This window comes from Microcebus murinus, chromosome 17, assembly GCF_040939455.1.
Source record: "Microcebus murinus isolate Inina chromosome 17, M.murinus_Inina_mat1.0, whole genome shotgun sequence".
Taxonomy (NCBI): domain Eukaryota; kingdom Metazoa; phylum Chordata; class Mammalia; order Primates; family Cheirogaleidae; genus Microcebus; species Microcebus murinus.
In genome coordinates this window covers 27,481,807-27,499,392 of record NC_134120.1, presented here as the reverse complement: position 1 = coordinate 27,499,392, position 17,586 = coordinate 27,481,807, and the positions used below count along the sequence as shown (strand labels likewise).

The 17,586-nt window shown below is 33.9% G+C and overlaps 1 long non-coding RNA gene across 1 annotated transcript in view; it reads right to left on the bottom strand.

Annotated features, from left to right (window-relative positions):
• LOC142861621 (uncharacterized) overlaps positions 1–11,634 on the bottom strand; it is a 36,356-nt gene extending 24,722 nt beyond the window's left edge. The window contains exon 1 of the long non-coding RNA XR_012912845.1: positions 11,470–11,634. This is a non-coding gene — a long non-coding RNA (uncharacterized LOC142861621). The remainder of the gene's footprint in view (positions 1–11,469) is intronic.
• Positions 11,635–17,586: the final 5,952 nt, after the last annotated feature.

The window sequence follows — 17,586 nt, the reverse complement described above, 5'->3', positions numbered from 1 at the left end:
TCCCGGCTGGAGCCCTGGAGATTGTCTCCAGACTTGTAACACAATAAGGTCTGGGGAAATACCATGAAAATGTTTTCTTTCAATCACTTGTAATTGGTATTCTTAAAGTGAAGGGAAGAAAATAAAGGGGATGGGATCTTTCGATTTGCTGCTTTTGTTTGGAATTGCTCCAAATCACAAGTAACTACAGGGCAAATTGACATCGTCTCAGTTGAGCTGTAACCTTTTCCTCCTCCATTTCTTTCCAAGGTTTGTAAACAAACAGATCTGAGTCAGGACATTCAAAAGTTGGTTTCAAACCAAACTTTCACTGTGGCATTTGAGGTTATGCATAATCTGCCCTCACTTTTACATTTTCTAAATGTAGTTCTCTTTCTTACCCAGCATAAACGTTTAACTATTTCTCTAGGTTTCCTTCTCATTATTCCCTGAATGAACCATGCTACTGGCTACCTTGGCAACCTGAGGTCCTACTTATTTCCTGGTGTTTTTTGGCACCCCTATGGGATGGTGTACTACTCATCCATCAAGACTCTTTATTATGGCATTCTCAAAAATCTCATACATTGATCCATCTCTTCCCTTCCTGATAGTGCTTGTTTTATCTCAATTGCTCCATCTATCATGTTATTGAGGTGGCAGACATTCATGTCATTAGCCAATGTTCAGTGAGCCTTACTACGGGCCACACATTGTTATTGAGCAATGGGAGTGAACTAGGAAACAAACTAAAGACAAAGATGCCTACCATCAAAGGATTTATAAGCTAGTGGGGGAAAATAACTAAGAAAATACAATATATAACATATTACGTATGAAAATAAAACTGAAATATAGTATGTTAGAGCAGGCATCAGTCAAATTCCTGTAAAGGGCCCAATAGTACAACTACTTGATTTTGCCCTCGTAGTATGAAAGGAGCCATAGACAATACATAAATGAAAATGGGTGTGGTTCTGTTCCAATAAACTTGATTTATGGACACTAGCATTTAAATTTGATAAAATTTCATCATGTTATAAAATATTTTTCTTCTGATTTTCCAGAAAACATTTAAAGTATAAAAAATTATTTTTAATTTATGGCTACAAAGACTGGGGTATAGGTGTGGTGGCTCATGCCTGTAGTCCCAAGACTTTAGGAGGCAGATGCAGGAGGACTGCTTGAGGCTAAGAGTTTGAGACCAGTCTGGTCAATATAGTGAGACCCCCATCTCCACAAAAAACATGTAAAAAATCAGCCAGGTGCGCTAGTGCATGCCTGTAGTCCCAGCTACTTGGGAGACTGAGTCAGAAGGATCACTTGGGTCCAGAGTTTGAGGCTGCAGTGAGCTATGATCACACCACTATAATCCGTCCAGCCTGGGTGACAGAGTGAGACCCTGTCTCTAAGAAAAAAATTAAATTTAATTACATTTTTAAAAAATGGGATGGTTGGGATTTAACCTATGGGCATAGTTGCTAAACCTAGGTTTAGATAATAGCAAATGCTAAGGAAAAAACTAAATCAAAGAAGCGGGCCAGAGACTATTGGCAGGACAGAGAAAGATTACAGTTTTAGAGAGTGTGGCCAGATGAGGCTTCACTGGAAGATGACATTCAAATGAATAACTGAATGAAGATGCATGAATTTCACTTAATGATAAGAGATTTAAGAAATAAAATATTTCCCTAATTTTTCTAATTCATTCTACCTCAGTTTCCATATAACTTATAGATTTTATAGATTATTCACCTGAGATCTATGTATACTTTCCCTCAAATCCAAGTGTTTCTTTTGATGTGTAGAAGATTCTTAGTTTGATATGATCTCATTTGTTTACTTTTGCTTCTGTTGCCTGTGCTTTTGAGGTCTTATTCATAAAATCTTTTCCCATACCAATGTCCTTAAGTTTTTCCCCTATTTTTTCCTTCTAGTAGTTTTATTGTTTTAGGTCTTACATTCAGATCTTTGATTCATTTTGAGTTGATTTTTGTATAGGCTGAGAGGTGGAGGTCTGGTCTCATTCTTCCGCACATGCAAATCCAGTTTTTCCAGCACCATTTTGTTGAAGAGACTGTCCTTTCCCCAAAGAGTGCTCTTGGAGCCTTTGTCAAAAATGACTTGGCTATAGATATATGGATTAACTTCTGGGTTTTCCATTCTATTCCATTGCTATATTTGTCTGTTTTTAATGCCAGTACTATGATGTTTTGGTTACTATAGCTTTGTAATATATTTTGAAGTCTAGTAATATGATGCCTCCAGCTTTGTTCTTTTTGTACAGTGCTTTGTTTTTTTGGCTATTCTGGGTCTTTTGTGCTTCCATACAAATTTTAGGATTATTTTTTCTACTTATGTGCAAAATATCATTGGTATTATGATAGGGATTGCATTGAATCTGTAGATTGCTTTGGATAGTATGCTCATTTTAACAATATTATTATTAAAACTTCTGATCATTAAGCATGGAGTATCCATCTTTCCATCTGTTTTATTTGTATTCTCTTCCATTTCTTTCATCAATGTTTTGTAGTTTTCCTTGTAAATGTTTTTTTACCTCTTTGGTGATGAAATTTATTCCCAGGTATTTTTGTTGTTGCTATTGTTTTGTTTTGTTTTGTTTTTTTCCACTAGTTTATTGTCTGTGTATAGAAATGCTACTGTTTGGGGTATGCTGATTTTGTATCCTGCAACTTTACTGAATTTGTTTATCAGTTCTAAGAGTTTTTTGGTTGAGTCTTTAGGTTTTTCTATTTATGAGATCATGTCATCTGCAAACAGGGACAATTTGACTTCCTCCTTTCCAATTTGAATGCTTTTTACTTCTTTCTCTTGCCTAATTGCTTTAACTAGGATTTCCAGTACTATCTTGAATAAGATTAATGAGAGTGGGCATCATTGTCTTATTTAGTTCTTATAAGAAAAGCTTTCAGCTTCTCACTATTCAATACTATGTTAGCTGTGGGGTTTTCATATATGGCCTTTATTGTGTACATTTCTCCTGTACCTAATTTATTGAGAGTATTTGCTTTGAAGGGATGTTGAATTTTATTCAAAAGCTTTTTCTGCACCTATTGAGATGATCATATCATTTTTGTCCTTCATTCAGTTGTTGTGATGTATCACATTTATTGATTTGCATGTATTGAACAACTTTTGCATTCCTGGGATAAAATGACACTTGATCATGGTGTATTATCTTTTCAATGTATTGCTGCATTCAGTTTGCTAGTATTTTGTTGAGAAATTTTGTGTCAATGTTTATCAGGGATAGTGGCCTGTAGTTTTCTTTTTTAACTTTTGTGTTCTTATCTGGTTTTGGTGCTAGGGTTATGCTGGCCTTATAGGATGAGTTAGAAAGAGTTCTTTCTGCTTTAATTTTTGGAATAGTTTGAGAAAATTTGGTATTAATTCTTCTTTAAATTTTAAAGATTAATATCCAAATATACAGGGAACTCAAAACATCTCAGCAACAACAAATAAATAAATAAATAAAAATAAAAGAAAAAACTCCAATTAAAAAATGGTCAAATGATCTAAACAGACATTTCTCAAAAAAAGACATATGAATAGCCAACACATATATTTAAAATTTTTCAACATCACTAATCTTCAAGAAAATGCAAATCAAATCCACAATGAGGTGTCATCACATCCCAGTAAGGATGACTATTATCAAAAAGAAAAAAAAATAATAACAAAGCTAGCAAGGATGTGAAGATAAGGGAACAACAGTTATACACTGTTGGTAGAAATACAAACTACTACAGCCACTATGGAGATTACTCAAAAAACTACAAATATAACTATCCTATGATCTAGCAATTGCTCTACTGGATATTTATCCAAGGGAAAAGAAATCAGTATATTTATTTAATAGACATCTGCACCCCCCATGTTTGTTGCAACATGTTTATTGTACTCACAATAACCAAGATATGAAATAAACCTAGGTGTCCAACAACAGATGAATGAAGAAAATGTGGTATATATGAAAAATTGAATACTATAGTATACAACCACAAAAGTGAATGTAATTCTGTCATTTGCAGAAACATAGATGGTACTGGAGCATGTTATATTAAGTGAAATAAGCAAGGAATAGAATGTTGAACATCACATGTTCTCACTCATATATAGAAGCTTAAAACAGTCTATTTCAAAGAAGTAAAAATTAGAACAGAGGATATTAGAAGCTGGGAAGGGGAGGGGTGGGGAGATAGGGAGAGATTTATTAAAGGATACAAAATTACAGCAAGATAGGAGAAATAAATTATAGTGTTCTATACCACTGTAGGATGATTATGTTAACAATAATATAGTACATAGTTTCAAATAGTTAGAAGGAAGATCTTGAATGTTTTCAACACAAAGAAATGATAAATAATTGAGATAATGGATATGTTAATTACATTGGTGTTATCACTATATGTTATATGTGTTAAAACATCATTATGCACCCCATAAATATTTACAATTATTATACATCAATTAAAATGATTTAAAAATTTTGAAATGGTTTATTTGTAATCCTGTGTATTTTATTTAAATTAAAATTATCTCAAGAAGGGCTCTGTAGCTTCACCATACTGACAAAGGAGTCCATTGAATAAAATTATTTGAAGTTCTTTAAGGATCAGGGTATGATAAAAACTTCATGCTAAAAAACTAGATGGAGGTTTGTAATTGAAATCCTGACCTTGCTATTATCAATTCCCCCTAAGCATCTGGGTGACCCTTTGAGTATTCTTACATAAAAGTCCCTTTATAGATACCTTGTCAAATATACTCTAAGATACTCAATTCCTTACCTCTATAATTAGTCTAGAAACCTTCCCCTTTGTCAACTCCAAGCCAGCATGCTCATCCACTACTGCACCTCTCACCATCTCTCACTGACATTTAGCAATGCCTCCATTTGGCTCAATAACTCACTCATAATTATTTCAAAATGTTTTCCCCTCATCTTCTCTTACCAACAACCTATCACACATTACTGGTCTGAACTTACCATAGCCACTCAATATATATATATGCTATTTGACCATGTCTAGTGCATGCTGTATACTAGACATTGCATTACACTCCCAAATGCATTATCTTATTTTGCCCTAGTAACTGCCTATGAAATAGCTAGTCTATTCTCTTATTGACATTTTACAGTTAACTGAAACATAGAAAGCTGAAGTTACTTAACCAAGGCTGGGATTTTGACCTAGGCAATTTAGCTAACAAAGCCATGCTCCTAATGAATATTCATGATTACACCCAAAGTATATAGTTATTCAATATTTGTAAAAAATAATATCTTTTACTAAATCAAAGCAACAATCTATTAAAATGATAATACATCGTGACCAAGTAGTATTGATCCCAGAAATGAAAGGTTGGTTTAACATTTGAAAACCAATCAACATAGTTCACAATACTAGCAATCTATAAATGAAAAAAATCATGATCATCTTAAATTCATGCATTCATTCATGCAGAAAAGGCATTAAAGTTCAACATCCATTCCTGATAAAAATTCTCAGTAAACTGGTAATAGAAGGGAATGTCCTCAGTATGATTAAGGACATTTATGAAAACCTACAGATAACACATCATATGTAATGGTAAAATTCTAAACTACTTATCCCAGGATCAAAAACAAGATAAGGATGTTTGTTTTCACCAGTTGTATCAAACATTGGCTGTAGGCCAAAGATGGCGAGCCTGCTGCCTTAAGGCCACATGCGGCCTTCTGGACATTAAATCTGGCATTTGACTGAATCCAAATTTTACAGACCAGATTATTTTATTTTAATTAGTTCATTTTTGTTTGGCTTTTATATTATTTTATTTTTAAATGAATGTATTCAAAATCCCAAAGATGAAATAAGTTTCAATGAAATAATCCTCCCAAATTGACCAGCACAATTAGAACATTTATAAAATATATGTGCTAAATGGACAGCTGCTATGCTCATGATTTATTTCTAACTTCCTCTGCCTGACTGGTGCTTACTACACAAGAATGTGTAGTATACAAGAATGGTTGGTGAAAGTTTATGGAGTCAAGAATGCCAGTCTATTATCAGCTTTTGACAACAGCATACTGTATTATTGTTTAAAGTAGAATTTGTGAATAGTTACACAACTCAATAGTATTTTTTAATTCTGTCTGCTTAACAGCCCATCATGTCAAAGAAGACCAAGAAGAACACTGAAGGAAGAAAACAGATTTTTTATGAGGATTGGGAATTGCAATATTATCTTGTTTCTGCTAAAGGTAAGATAATGAGCTTGTTTTATGATACTGCAATATCAAAATTAAAGAATTCAATGTTCATCAGCATTGTTATACTCATAAGTACCACAAATATTTTAAATTATTAATAGAAGGAGAAGCATGAAAGGTTGCATTGCAGAAATTAAAAGATGTAAAGCAAAGCAAAGACAATTCTTTCAAGCGTCAGTAAGACCTGGAAATAATGCCACTGAAGTAACTTACAAAGTAACTTGTATACTTGAGAGAAAAGGGAAGCCATTCAGTGATGCAGAAATTGGGAAAGAATGCATTGTCGAAGTTGTAGGATGCTTAGACCTCAATAACATTTTAAAGTACAAACTGCCTCTTTTGAGGAGAACCATAATGATCAACACCATGAATTGCCTTCAACTTAACAGAACAACTTCATGCAATACTTCAAAAGAAAAATATATATTATTCAGTCACTTTAGATGGATCAACTGATACTACTGACTTGGCACAGGTTTTATATTTCATTCGGGTCATAACAGAAGATATTCTTTGCTATGAAGACTTAACTTGCTTTGGGGACTCTTATGAACAGAACAAAGGGAATAGATATCTTCAACAATTTTCAAGATGAATGTCATGAGGTTGTACTGAATTTGGTAAATTTAATGAGTGTATGTACAGACGGTACATCTTTCATGACAGGAAAACATGAAGGGTTTATTGCACAGATAAGAAAAGTATTACCAGATCCACATGCTCTTATTTCATTTCATTGTATCTTGCATCAGCAAAATCTCTGTGCTAAAGCTACTATTTTTAGTGACACCTTGCAGCAAGTTATAAGTATTATTAACTATATCCAGGCAAATGCAAAATGGCATCTTCAGTTTCGTAACATGCTAAAGTTGAACAATGAGACATTCAGTGTGGATTTGCCATATCATTCTAAAGTGCATTGTCTGTTGCAGCGACAGGTGCTAACCAAAATTTTATCTCTGTGAGAACAGATAGTTAAATTTTTTGAAGAACAGAATCAGCAATGTGAATTATTGAAAGAATATTTCTATAGAAATGCAGCATTTCTGTGTGATATTATGTCAAATCAAAATGACTTGAATATTTCTTTGCAAGGTAAAAGTGTCTATATGTGATATATGGCAAAAAAAATCCAAGCATTTCAAAAATGTTTTCTTTATTTCAGAGCACTTCTTCAAAAGGAAATTTCAAATGAACATTTTCCCATGCTAGCAAAGGTCACTGATGAGCAGGATGATATATGTAAATTATTTGAAGAATATACAGTTGTTATTGACCTACTAATTGGAGAACACAATGAAAGGTTCATTGACTTTGAGAATCATGACATCACATTCAAATTAGCATGTCAGTCTCCCCTAGTTGATATCATCACAGCACCTAAAGAACCACAGATGAAATTGATTGAGCTCTCAGTAGATGACAATTTAAAGTCATTGTTTGATGCTAAGAAAGATCCAGTTGAAATATGGAAAAATGCAGTAAGATACCCACACCTTCAGCAACACGGCCCAAAAATGCTTTCTTGTTTTTCAATCACTTATTGCTGTGAATCTACATTCTCCTACCTAACTCAAATGAAGGCACCCTTAAGTTCACAAATAACCGATACCCGTCTAGAGGATCAACTAAAACTGTGTACCTCCAAGCTACAACCAAATATTCAAACGATTTCCAATAAAAATCAGACACAACAAAGTCATTAAAAGGTTAGTTAACTTTAAAATTAGCAAATAGTTTTGATTTTTTGAAATTATTAAGTACATGCTAGTTAGATTTTTACAAAGTGATGTCCTTTTTTAAAATATATCTAATTGATGTTTCTTCAATGTGGCCTTATTTGATTACAGCCTAATTAATGCGACCTTTCAACATGAAAATGTTCTCCACCCCTGGTCTAGTCTTTAAGGGATGTTGGCTTTACCTTAAATAACAAAGAACATGAGTTAAGTTATCAGTCCAATCTTCAGAATTAGCTTAAAAATGGACTGTAACACACTTTTAAGGAGCCATATTATCCAGAGGCATTAAAGAGGCACTTAGTTTGGCATTTCAGGGAGTTGTACTAACCCGCATACTCGGTAAATTCTTGCTTTAGAGCACAAAAACAACCTGAAGGCTGGAGAAAACTACTATAACTTTCAGAGCTGTGTAACTTACTTCCAGGGATTCATTCCAAAATCTCTTTATGTCACTGGCATAGCCAAGAAAATTGTTTTCAAACTTTTCAAGGCACAGAAAATTATAGAGTTTAAAAAGTTATATAATTTCCTTCTCTCTATAGTGCATACTTACAATAAAAAATTAGAATTTCCTCCAGTAATCTATTTCAGAGAAGAATGAGTCTGTATTTGATAAAAATTTCCATAATCATAGTCAAAACTTAGACATTTAAAAGTGGAGGAGTCTTGGAAATCAGCTGGTTCAATTATCCATTTTAAAGATGAAAAATTGAAACATGCAGTGATGTGTAAAATTGATATACTGAGATAACAGAGACTAGAAACTAAAACCTAGAGAATACTTACTTCATTTTCTCTCTCTCGATGATTACAAGCAAAAAGAGAAGACAGATTTTAAAATTTAAGAACAAAATTTCCTGTGTCCCTGAGTTCTCCAATTATTATTCAAAGAACTAGGCTATCTATTCCTTAAATGAAATGGATTCAGTATCCTTATACTATGGGCTTCATGTACACTTCATTTGTTGAAAAATGTCATGAATATTAAATAATTGACAGCTGCATGCTTTGACCCATGCCTGAAGCAAGCACCAGGTATTAGGGACAGCATAGTTCTACAAAGAATAGAAGGAGAGAGCTAATTAAATCCTGGAGAACTCATCTACAGAGATTGAGATGCCCTCTGGCATTTGTTAACACCAGGCAAAAGTCACTAATTATAGCTATACTGCTCATGCCACTGAAGTGCTTAGGACCAGCCTGGTGTGCTTTTCCACATCTGAAATTTTATCAGGAAATGTGAAAACATCAAGGAACTTGACAGGTGTCATTTTACTAGAATGGAGTTGCTTTCAACAAATCTAAAAAGGAAATATGTTTTCCCCATTAGATCATATTAAACAATGAGAATGCTTTCCTCACCTTCTTCTCGTTACTTGATAAGAAAGGGACCAGAAGGAATGACTCCTGCCTTGACAGACTGACAATTTAAATGACTGGGCAGGGTTTCCACCTTTGGAACACAGTATATTTTTATTAACTGATGGATACTGCAGAATTAAAAATAATATTTAACTCAATTCAGAAAATATTTATTGAGCCTCTGTGCAGCGTTGATCTCTATGCTTGATCTTGCAGATGCAAACTAATATAGCTCAAAAGCCTATAATTCTGTGATTTCGAATTATACATTTGCATGATACTTTTCAGGGTTAACTCTATGTCTGCCTTAGAAAGCATAACTAATCAGTAGGTGTGGTTTGAACAGTGCTTGGAGGGATGCTAAACTGAAATTCTTAAAGATTATCAAGATTGTAAGGAACCTGAGAGATTGCCAAATTCCTACCTCTCTTGTTTCAAAAGAGAATCTTGACCTCAATCAAGTTCACTCATTACTCATAATATTGATGACAGAATCAGGGCAGAATTACTCTGCTTTCTTTCCAGTCCTTATGTTTTTCATTACCCTGTTTGATATTTTTCTTACTATTTTCTTCATATTTTTAGCACACACATAACTTCTTAATCATGGAATAATAGATAAATGTCTAAATTAATATTTTCTAGGACAAAATTGGTCTTATTCTTTAATTTAATTTAAAAACCAAAAAAATTATTGCATATGAACATTAACCTGTTTATATACAGCACATTTATGAGACAGTTATGAACAGAGACTAGGGAGTAAGTTATCTTGGACCTGAACGACTGCTACAATTCTTATTACTTGTGATTTTGGTCAAGGTAATTAACATTTCTATGCCTAAGTTTTTACATCCTTTAAATGGAGACAAGTTATATTAAAATATAGGATGAAATGAGATTCTGTATTTGAAACATTTGTTACAATCCCTGGTTCACAGTATAGACTCCATAAATTAAAATAAAAAGTATATAGTATTTGGATATACTGAGAAAGGCAGAGTCTTCAACTTTTAACATTCACTCGGACCTCAATTTCATTCTAAATAAAAAACAAATGAGCTCGATAACATGAGCAGTGCTGTGCCAAATTCTTACCACTGATTTCATGAAATCATATTGCCAAAATTAGCATCTTCTAAAACACTCTTCTGTCATTCTGGTCCTAAAAACTGCTGGACAGCTAAATACTACTGGGCAGGGGTAATTGGAAGAATTGTCTTTTCTTCTAGATATTGTGTTTTCAGAAATCAGTCAGCTTTTGCTAACTCAGAAACTATGCCAAAAATTAGTTGTGCCATAAGACACCTTGTCATTGTATTTTGAGATACAATGAATAAATATTTGTTAAAAGAGACAGTCACTGATTATAGAGTGATGCTTATATCATATAGAAGCTTAAATGCTTTGTGGGGTGAACGTTGTTACATAGCAATGGAAACTAGAAAATATATGAAAATAAATATAATGTAAATGTAACATATTAAAGCCCATGAAGATTTATTGTTGAAAAAAATAAATACCAAAATTTAGTGAGTTAAATATTCACTACAAGATTTTAAAAGAATAAGTACAAATAAAATGAATTAAAACAAAGAAAGTGATAAATAGAATAAAACATAAAATTAAAAATAAAAAAGAAAGAGTATCAACAATTTAAAAGAAGTATTCTTTGTAATAATCTTTTGAAATAGATGAATTTCTAGCAAAATTGACCAAGGAATAAATTATTCAGAAATAAATAACATTGTTATAACATAAGTAGCTAAATACATAGATTTCTTTAAAAATAAAGAGAAAACATTACAAATTTGAAAGCCTAAATGAAGTGAAAAATAAGCTATCAAATACAACCTGTCAAATTTTGCACAAAAAGAAATTTAGATGTCATCGTCTTATAACCATTAACGCTTTGAATCAGTTGTGAAAATCAATCTATCAGCATCAATAAATAAAAGATTCAGAGTAGGTTAGACATGGTTTTACCTCATAAGCAATGAATAGATAATCCCAATATTATCCAAAATCTTATAAACATTTTTTTAAAAGGCTATCTTATATCCCATTCTCTCAAGAATTAGATGCTTGACTAAATAAACTTACCAGAACCTCCTGTTGAACTAAACATGCAATCTTGTACTTAACCCAGGTTATCTGCATGGAAGAATTCTAGTCTGGAAGAGATATGTTACAGGAGAATATTTTTTTCATATGCTTTTCAATTCAGAGCCTTGGTACACAGCTAACTCTTCAACCTCTGACTAATACAGTCTTATGTCATTATTGTCCTAAACACTTTTAGGCAGCCACAGAACTGCTGGACAGGGGTAATTTGAAATAATTGCTTTTCCTTCTGCATGTTGTGATTTCAAAAATTGGTTTACTTTTTCTAACTTAGAAACTATGCACAAATTAGTGGCTTAAAACAAGCCTGTGGGCAGACTATGTGGCTCTTTTGGATTGAATCAGCTCAGCTAAGGTGAATGGTCTATGATAGCCTTCCTCCCATGTCAGTTGACAGGATAGTTGGACTGCAGAGCCTCAGCTGGGTTGGCTTGTCTCTGTTCCATGTGATTTTTCATCTTTTGGGAGGCTTGCCTATGCTCTGCACACTACAGTTCCCAGGTTCTAAAGAGCAGTAAGAAACAGAATAAAGATGAAAGTGCAAGGACTTTAGGACTCTTAGTGACCAAAGCAAGTTGCAAGGCCAGTATAGAGTCAGTGTGGAAGAGCACTACCAAAGGACACGGATAGAGAAAGAGAAATAATTTATCTCAAATAAATGCCAAGTATCTATAACAAACAGCAAAATAGATAATATCTATTAAAGATTTTAATAGCACTGGTGTATTGAAAAAAATCCAATCTCCAGCCAAGGGTATTTTGTACGTAGTTGGGTATGTTGATCTCACACTATCTATTCTGGTTTAATTCAATCAATTCGCTGATAATTTGTCTGTGCTCTAATGCATACAAGAAAAGGTTAGATATATTCATGGTTTCCAGTGAGTCTGAAATTGAGACAAGATACTACTGTTGGTAAATGGTAATTACAAGTTAATAAACCTCATAAAGCTTTAATTGTTCATCCAGCTAAAAGGAAGAGATTCAAGAACCCCAAAGGATAAAAAGTGCTTGATTAAAAAGGTGACACTTGAGCTAGACCTTGATGTGTAAGTAGAAAATTTTTAGAGAAGAGGAAAAATGGGGTCTTTCCTGGTGAGAAGAACAAAAAAAGTAAAAGTTGTGAAAGTAGGAATGATCTTACCATAAGCAGCAGATTTGCAGTAAACCACTCTGACATACAGGGAGGAGTGGAATGGGAATGAAGCAGGCTCTGTGTTGGAATATAGAAGACCTAGCTCTCTATTCCTTGCTTTTGTCACCTAGAATAGAGCCGATGCTAAAGGCCAGGTCCTAACTTCCACTCCTCTTCCCTAGGATTTTGTTCAATTGTTTCACCCACAGCATCAAAGAAGTAAGCAGGCTGAAATCATCACTAGTAACAAAGATGCTTCAGTGAGTTTATTTCTTGTTAGGTGAATTTGGCAGGATCCAGGATACATGAATCCTCTACTACTTATCTCAGAGTGCCAGATTGTGTGATAATATATGCAGAGGAGATGTTCTGTGCAAACCACACTCTGTCTTGCTATAAGACTTCTGCTCCCACAAGCTATGCAGGGTGCCCCTCCATGCAACCACTCCTGCTGAACTGAGCTGGGCCATGTGGAACTAATAGCCTCCCTCTTCCCAAGCTGCAAAAAAATGAAAGCTTAGAGCACAAGGGAGGAAAGGTCTCTAACGTTTTTCTTCCAGACTTTCTAGATCTCACCAAAGGACAACAAATCCTGAACTGGATAGAACAGTTCTTCCAAAGATTAAAAACATGAGTAATTTCTTCTGTGGTCCCTGTGTCTTCTAGGGAAAGGTTCCCACCCTCCTCTCCACCAGCCTCTTCACAAAATCAGTGTAGGAAGTTCTGCAAAGATGTAAACCCAAATCATGGCTGAGCCCAAGGGTGCAAACCCTTAAGAGGACTCACCACCAGGCAGAAATTCAAGCTTTTGATCCTGTGTCCTCCTTCCTAGCATTAAGACATAATCAATGCACTTGGACATGGTTCAAGCATAGCACAGTTTCTCCTCCATGGTTCAGGGGTAAGATGAGTGTGACCCTCAGTTACCTAACAGTTGGATGGGACCACTAAGACAAATGATAAAGACTGGATGGTTTATAATGTTAACTCAAATCCCTCTTTTTAGAGAATCTTCCAGACTCCAACTCTCCAAAATATAAAAAAAGGAAATTATGATTTGTCTTCTGAGAAGACATTCTTATAATCTCTGACTTCTGTTCCTCTTGAGAATGTAACAATAAGAGTTCCTATGAAAATGTAGTTCCTCCTCTTTCTCATTCTAGTTTTTTTTTTCCCTCCTAAACTAGTAAATGCATGCCTATTTGTAAAAAAAAAAAAAAACAAAAAAAAAAAAAAAAAACAAAAACAGGCAAGGGCATAATTCTATAGTGCTGCCACAACATAAATGCAGCTGTCTTGCATTTTAAACTTGGAAGAGAGGAAACAGGAAGTGCATGCATCGCTCAACAGGGAAACATAAAGGACCATAACATTTCCTCAGTGAGTGAAACACTGGAGTAGGTTTCTGTTACCAAGGTGGTCATATGGGGTCAATTTGAGAATGCTATGGCTTCATAGACAACTCATCCTTGCTCCCACTTCATACAAACTCTTTCCAAACCTACAAGCGAACTGATCATCATGCTCTGTCGGATTCTGTCCAGCATGGGCAAAATCAAGTTTCTCACCCATCCACTCAATTTGTCCAGTCACCATGTAGCATAAAAAGACCTCACCCTGTCCTTGACCACTAATCCTCAGGATCTTTCTGTGACTTTTGTATCTCTGGCCATGTGCTAGAGGTTTAAAACTTACTGTCATATAAAACTGGATTTGAAAGACTGGTTGAAGAGAGGAAAACAATTTAGGTCAATGAGGTATTCAATCATTCATTTTATTTATAAATCAGAAAATATAAAAGAAATTAAGGAAAACACAATTTTCCTCTTTATCTTGAAAGTTGTATACTTTCAAAAGTTCAGTCACCTTTTAATATTTCTGGCCAAGAAGAGGATAATAAAGGCCACTAAAATACTGTAAATATAGCTTTTTTTCTTTTTCCACAAAGCAGATTAAGGATAATTTCAGAAGGTTTGATGGTTTTAATGAAATAAAATATAAAATATCGTGATTCCAGATTGTATGGATTACATAATGCTACTTGTTAATTTCAAAGAAGGGAAAAGAATAATATCTCAGAATACTGCATAGATCCTTGTTTTTCTGTGCAAGTTAAATTGTGTTTCTCCAAAAAGATGTGATGTGATGATGTCATCAAACTCTAGGATTTTAAATTGCTTTCATGACAAGAGGTTTGACAGTTCCAAATAAGACTATAATTTCATAATTTATGGTGTTTCTTACAAAAGCTGAATAATACTGAGTAACAATAGGCTAGTCTAATTGTAAATGGCATTTGTCTTCTAAATACTCATTCAATTAAAATTATTAGATATGAGGGCAGTGATGTGAAACAAAATGCCTATATAAGAAACTAAAATTTTATAAAGAATTTAACTTGCTTAGTTGAGTCATTTTGGCTCATTTTCTTACATTTTTAAGTACAGTATATTTTCTTAAGTACTAGTATTTCTTCATATTCTAATATACTAGCTCTTTATTAAAGCCTTTTTTATCATAGCTAACTTGATTATAATATCTGAATTTATTTTCTCTTCTATGCTTTACTTCATCTTCTCCATCGGTTCTGTCTTTCTAATTCCTTTCTCTGGATTTTACTTATGCTACATCCCAGTCAAGAATGTTTTCACTTTCTTTGTAATGATGAATTAGCCACTTTTTACACTTCTTTCCAATCCTCACTATTCCATAAAATCTTCCTTTATAAACTGAATATGAGAAATTCATGTTGCTTTCTTAATTATCAAGTCTAAGAAAATATTTTTAATCCTCATTCTCTTATACTATCCACAACATTTGAAGGTGGTTACCACTGCCTCAATTTGAAATTATTTTCCCTGACAACTTTGGTTGCAGGCATGTTATACAGTGTCTATCTGCTTTCACACCAAAGAGTCCATATGAAGTGCCAACCTCAAAAGCTCAGTTGAGTAAGCATCCATGTTTTATACCCCTTGATGGTAATTCTCCTGATTAGCCCTAAGATAGGGCATCTCTCCCCTGCAAAAATGGATGCATTAATATCTTTTGCAGCAATTTAAGAGAAATTAGAGATCATTTTTCTAAGCAATGTATCTCAAGAATGGAAAAACAAAAATCATGTGTATTCTCTAATAAATTGGAACTAACAAATGGGCACACAAGTGCACATAGAGAAGTAAAAGTTATTGGAAATCAAACAGGGGGAGAAGGAAATAGGGGAGGGGCAAAACCCACCTAACAGATGCAATGAACACTATTCGGGTGATGGGTATATTTACAGCCCTGACTCAAGCTATGTATCAAAAACATTTGTACCCCCTTAATATTTTAAAATAAAAATAAATAGATAAATAGAAGAAAATGAAAAAAAGCAATATGTCCTGAAGAGTAATAAAGCAAATATTTTGTCATCATATATTTAACAAGGAACTTTTATTCAAAATATAATACAAAACCCAAAACTATTAATAGTCATAATGTATTCAAATAAAAAATTGATTGAAAAGTAACAAAACTTTTTTTTTTTTATTTCAGGAAATTATGGGAGTACAAACATTTTGGTTACATGTTATGATTTTGCCACATCCCAAGCATGATTTGAGACATGCCCTTCCCCCGTACATCACTCACTGCATCCATTAGTTGTGATTTTACCCACCCCCAATCCCCAACCCCCAAAGAATATTACTACTGTGTGAGCACCTTAGTGTTGATCAGTCAGTGCCAGTTTGATGATGAGTACATGTGGTGCCTATTCTTCCATTCTTGTGATACCTCACTTTGGAGGATGGGCTCAAGCTTTATCCAGGAAAATACAAGAGGTGCTAGATCACCATCATTTCTTATAATTGAGTAGTATTCCATTGTATACTATATACCATATTGTATTAATCAACTCAAGGATTGACAGGCACTTGGGTTGTTTCCACATCCTTGCTATAAGTGAATTGTGCTCCCATAAACATTTGAGTGCAGATGTCTTTGTTATAGAATTACTTTTGTTCCTTTGGGTAGATGCCTAATAGTGCTATTGCTGGAGCAAATGGTAGTTCTACTTGTAGCTCTTTGAGGTATCTACAAATTCTTTTCCACAGAGGTTACACTAATTTGCAGTCCCACCAGCAGTGGAAGAGTGTTCCTATTTCTCCACATTCTCTCCAGCATTTGTTGCTTTGGGATTTTTTTGATAAAGGCCAATCTTACTGGAGTTAGGTGATATCTCATTGTGGTTTTGATTTGCATTTCTCTAATGATTAGAGATGTTGAGCATTTTTTATATGTTTACTGGCCATTCTGTCTTCTTTTGAAAAGTTTCTGTTCGTGTCTTTTGCTCATTTATTGATGGAGTTGTTTGATTTTTATGAGGAACAACACACAGAAAGGTGTTACATCATTAGTGCTTAAGGAAATGTAAATTAAAACCACATTGAGATACTATTAATACATACATATGAAAAATTCTGACAATGTCAAATATTAGCAAGGAAGTGAAACAGCTGGAATTTGTACACATTACTTTTGGGAATGGAAAACAGGACATTCACTTTGGAAAACATTTGAGTGGTTGCTTCGAAATTTAAACATACAATTTCCACGTGACCCAGCCATCTCATTCTTCTGTTTTCTCAAAAGAAATTTTCCACATAAGACTCATATTTGAATTCTCACAGTTTTATTTATAGTAGTCCTAAACTGTTAGCAACCCAAATGCCTATCAGTGAGTGAATGGAAACAAACTGTAAAGCTGCCATATAGCCACTATTACTCAGCAATAAAAAGGAATGAACTGCTGAAATATAACAACATGGATAGGTCTAAAATGCATTATGGTAAGTGAAAAATGTCAGTCACAAAAGTCTATCTTCGACATGATTCCATTTACTTGAAAACTCGAGAAAAAGCAAAATTATAGAAACAAGAATGCTAGAGGCCTGGAATGGGGGGAGGGAATTGACTAT